Here is a 5,525-nt window from a genome sequence, read left to right as displayed (position 1 = left end):
GGCTGAGTGAGGGAGGCGTCTTCATGTACACGGAAAATCACTGGGCTAGCCTCGCTGTGACCCACTCTGGATTGCTGTGATTCAGTGGCCCTCACCCTGAACTTGCTCGCTCTCTTCAGTTGGCAAAGCCCTTGGCTTCCTGTGTAGGTCTCAAGACTCCACGTCACATCTCAGAATCAGTCTCAGGTTCTCTATGGGAGGTTTCTGAAGGACACGGACCCTTCAGCACACTTACCCCAGATAGTGACCATGTCTTTCTTGCTGTGCTCATTCATTCAATATGTGCCTCTCCCTGTAGACTCTGGACTCCAGGAGAGCATGGCTTTTGTGTGTTGCTTGCTGTGTCCTCAGAGCCTGGCACACAGAAGACACTCATTGAATGGTTGCTGAATGAATAAGTGCATGAAAGAAACCCATGGGATCCTCAATGGCCCACTCCCACCACGGAGGAAAGAGGAGTCCAGAGTTCCCTTTGCCTCTGGCCAATTGGTCTGTCTGAGCCAGGGCCATATTATGACTTTCATGGCCTTCTTCTCTGATAAAAATATAAAAACTGTATTTTCTGAATGTGTCGTTATAAAGATGAATATAATACGGGCTGGAGTCATTGTTATATGTACATTATTCATTTTTTACTTTTAAAATAAACATTTAAAGTTGTTCAACAAACAACTTTGTTTTCTAGTCCCTAGAAGTTGTGTTCAACAAACTGGAAAATTTTTAAAGAGATGGGAATATCAGACCACCTTACCTATCTCCCGAGAAACCTGTGTGCTGGTCAAGAAGCAGCAGTTAGAACCTGAAACAACTTACTGGTTCAAAATTGGAAAAGGAGAACAAGAAGGCTGTATACTGTCACCTTGCTTGTTTAACTTATGTGCAGGGTACATCATGCAAAATGCCAGGCTGAATGAATCACAAGCTGGAATCAAGACTGCCAGGGGAAATATCAACAACTTCAGATATGCAGATGATTCCACTCTAATGGCAGAAAGTGAAAAGGAACTAAAGAGCCTCTTGATGAAAGTGAAAGAGCCCGCTTAAAACTTAACATTCAAAAAATGAAACTCATGGCATCCGGTCCCATCCCTTCATGGCAAATAGAAGGGGAACAAGTGGAAGCAGTGACAGATTTTATTTTCTTGGGCTCCAAAATCACAAAGATGTTTGCTCCTTTGAAGGAAAGCTGTGACAAACCTAGACAGCATATTAAAAAGCAGAGACATCATTTTGCTGACAAAGGTCCATATAGTCAAAGCTATGGTCTTTCCAGTAGTCATGTACAGATGTGAGATTTGGAATATACAGAAGGCTGAACGCTGAAAAATTGTTTGAATTGTGATGCTGGAGAAGACTCTTGAGAGTCCCTTAGACTTCAAGGAGATCAAATCAGTCAATCTTAAAGACAATCAACACTGAATATTCATTGGAAGGACTGATGCTAAAGCTGAAGCTCCAATCCTTTGGTCACCTGATGTGAAGAGATGACTTATTGGAAAAGATCTTGATGCTGGGAAAGAAGAGGAGAAGGGGACGACAGAGGATGAGCTGGTTAGATAGCACCACTGACTCAATGGACATGAATTTGAGCAAACTTCAGGAGCTGGTGAAGACAGAGAAGCCTGGGGTGCCATAGTCCATGGGGTCGCAAAGAGTTGGACATGACTTAGTGGCTGAACAACAAGCCTACAAGTACTGTGGGCCCCAGGCACTGTGTCTACTGTGCCTGGTTAAAGGGCCGCCCTGTGCCGACCTCGTCCCCCGTGCATACGTTATAAGGTTATAAGGCCTCTTGAGAGCCAAGAACAAGGACATATGAGGTGGTCTGGGGGAGAGGGAGGGTCAGTTAAGAAACCCAGCAGGACCCTGTGGGGCTCCTGGGCATGGCTTTTCCGTGTCCTCCATTCCTTGTTTGTAGGGAACAGACTCCAGCCTCCAAGACCTTCCTGAGTTCCTAAGGGCAAATTTGAACAGTTGCTCATCAGGGAAGGGAGAGGATGGAGAGACAAAGGAGGAACAGCCAGGAAACAATAGTGCGGCCTTGGGGCAGAGTCCTGGCTCTGCCTCAAGGGATACAAGAAACAGTATCTTTAAGCTCTCTACAGAGAGGGAGAGAGGAGCTACCCCTCGCCCAAGGTCAGGGGCAGCGACTGAGAGTGCCAGGCTGTGACAGCACAGGAACAGCCTAGAGGAGCCACCCCATGTCCAAGGAGCGGCGGCTGCGCGGGCACAGGAGGGCCGAGAGGAGATACTCCACGTTCAAGGTCAGGAGGGGTGACTGTGAGGAGATACCCCTCGTCCAAGGTAAGGAGCAGCAGCTGCGCTTTGCTGGAGCAGCCGTGAAGAGATACCCCATGTCCAAGGTAAGAGAAACCCAAATAAGACGGTAGGTGTTGTGAGAGGGCATCAGAGGGCAGACACACTGAAACCATAATCATAGAAAACTAGTCAATCTGATCACACGGACCACAGCCTTGTCTAACTCAGTGAAACTAAGCCATGCCATGTGGGGCCACCCAGGACAGGCGGCTCATGGTAGAGCGGTCTGACAGAATGTGGTCCACTGGAGAAGGGACCACTTCAGTATTCTTGCCTTGAGAACCCCATGAACAGTATGAAAAGGCAAAATGATAGGATTTTGAGAGGAACTCCCCAGGCCAGTAGGTGCCCAATATGCTACTGGAGATCAGTGGAGAAATAACTCCAGAAAAAATGAAGGGATGAAGCCAAAGCAAAAACAATACCCAGTTGTGGATGTGACTGGTGATAAAGAGCAATATTGCGTAGGAACCTGGAGTGTCAGGTCCATGAATCAAGGCAAAATGGAAGTGGTCAAACAGGAGATGGCAAGAGTGAACGTCAACATTCTAGGAAGTAGCGAATTAAAATAGACTGGAATGGGTGAATTTAACTCAGATGACCATTATATCTACTACTGTGGGCAAGAATCCCTTAGAAGAAATGGGGTGGCCATCATGGTCAACAAAAGAGTCCGAAATGCAGGAAACAATAGTGCGGCCTTGGGGCCTTTGGATGCAATCTCAAAAACGACAGAACCATCTCTGTTTGTTTCCAAGGCAAACCATTCAATATCACAGTAATCCAAGTCTAGGCCCCAACCAGTAACACTGAAGAAGCTGAAGTTGAACAGTTCTATGAAGACCTACAAGATCTTTTAGAACTAACACCCAAAAAAGATGTCCTTCTCATTATAGGGGACTGGAATGCAAAAGTAGGAAGTCAAGAAACACGTGGAGTAACAGGCAAATTTGGCCTTGGAATATGGAATGAAGCAGGGCAAAGGCTAATAGAGTTTTGCCAAGAGAATGCACTGATCATAGCAAACACCCTCTTCCAACACCACAAGAGAAGACTCTACATATGGACATCACCAGATGGTCAACACCGAAATCAGACTGATTATGTTCTTTGCAGCCAAAGATGGAGAAGCTCTATACAGTCAGCAAAAACAAGACCGGGAGCTGACTGTGGCTCAGATCATGAACTCCTTATTGCCAAATTCAGACTTAAATTGAAGAAAGTAGGGAAAACCACTAGACCATTCAGGTATGACCTAAATCAAATCCCTCATGATTATACTGTGGAGGTGAGAAATAGATTTAAGGGACTAGATCTGATAGACAGAGTGCCTGATGAACTATGGACGGAGGTTTGTGACATTGTACAGGAGACAGGGATCAAGACCATCCCCATGGAAAAGAAATGCAAAAAAGCAAAATGGCTGTCTGAGGAGGCCTTACAAATAGATGTGAAAAGAAGAGAAGCGAAAAGCAAAGGAGAAAAGGAAAGATATAAGCATCTGAATGCAGAGTTCCAAAGAACAGCAAGGAGAGAGAAGAAAGCCTTCCTCAGCAATCAGTGCAAGGAAATAGAGGAAAAAACGGAATGGGAAAGACTAGAGATCTCTTCAAGAAAATTAGAGATACCAAGGGAACATTTCATGCAAAGATGGGCTCGATAAAGAACATAAATGGTATGGACCTAACAGAAGCAGAAGATATTAAGAAGAGGTGGCAAGAATACACAGGAGAATTGTACAAAAAAGAGCTCCACGACCCAGATAATCATGATGGTGTGATCACTCACCTAGAGCCAGACATCCTGGAATGTGAAGTCAAGTGGGCCTTAGAAAGCATCACTACAAACAAAGCTAGTGGAGGTGATGGAATTCCAGTTGAGCTATTTCAAATCCTGAAAGATGATGCTGTGAAAGTGCTGCACTCCATATGCCAGCAAATTTGGAAAACTCAGCAGTGGCCACAGGATTGGAAAAGGTCAGTTTTCATTCCAATTCCAAAGAAATGCAATGCCAAAGAATGCTCAAACTACTGCACAATTGCACTCATCTCACATGCTAGTAAAGTAATGTTCAAAATTCTCCAAACCAGGCTTAAGCAATATGTGAACCATGAACTTTCAGATGTTCAAGCTGGTTTTAGAAAAGGCAGAGGAACCAGAAATCAAATTGCCAACATCCGCTGGATCATTGGAAAAGCAAGAGAGTTCCAGGAAAACATCTATTTCTGCTTATTGACTATGCCAAAGCCTTTGACTGTGTGCATCACAATAAACCGTGGAAAATTCTGAAAGAGATGGGAATACCAGACCACCTGACCTGCCTCTTGAGAAACCTATATGCAGGTCAGGAAGCAACAGTGAGAACTGGACATGGAACAACAGACTAGTTCCAAATAGGAAAAGGAGTATGTCAAGGCTGTATATTGTCACCCTGCTTATTTAACTTCTATGCAGAGTACATCATGAGAAATGCTGGGCTGGAAGAAGCACAAGCTGGAATCAAGATTGCTGGGAGAAATATCAATAACCTCAGATATGCAGATGATACCACCCTTATGGCAGAAAGTGAAGAGGAACTCAAAAGCCTCTTGATGAAAGTGAAAGTGGAGAGTGAAAAAGTTGGCTTAAAGCTCAACATTCAGAAAACGAAGATCATGGCATCTGGTCCCATCACTTCATGGGAAATCGACGGGGAAACAGTGGAAACAGTGTCAGACTTTATTTTGGGGGGCTCCAAAATCACTGCAGATGGTGATTGCAGCCATGAAATTAAAAGATGCTTACTCCTTGGAAGGACAGTTATGACCAACCTAGATAGCATATTAAAAAGCAGAGATATTACTTTGCCAACCAAGGTCTGTCTAGCCAAGGCTATGGTTTTTCCAGTGGTCATGTATGGATGTGAGAGTTGGACTGTGAAGAAAGCTGAGCGCCGAAGAATTGATGCTTTTGAACTGTGGTGTTGGAGAAGACTCCTGAGAGTCCCTTGGACTGCAAGGAGATCCAACCAGTCTATCTTAAAGGAGATCAGTCCTGGGTATTCATGGGAAGGACTGACACTAAAGCTGAAACTCCAATACTTTGGCCACCTCATGCAAAGAGTTGACTCATTGGAAAAGACCCTGATGCTGGGAGGGATTGGGGGCAGGAGGAGAAGGGGACGACAGAGGATGAGATGGCTGGATGGCATCACCGACTCAAGGGAC

This window comes from Bison bison, unplaced genomic scaffold (genome assembly GCF_000754665.1).
Source record: "Bison bison bison isolate TAMUID 2011002044 unplaced genomic scaffold, Bison_UMD1.0 scf7180017864495, whole genome shotgun sequence".
Lineage (NCBI taxonomy): Eukaryota > Metazoa > Chordata > Mammalia > Artiodactyla > Bovidae > Bison > Bison bison.
Note: the sequence above shows the minus strand (reverse complement) of the source record.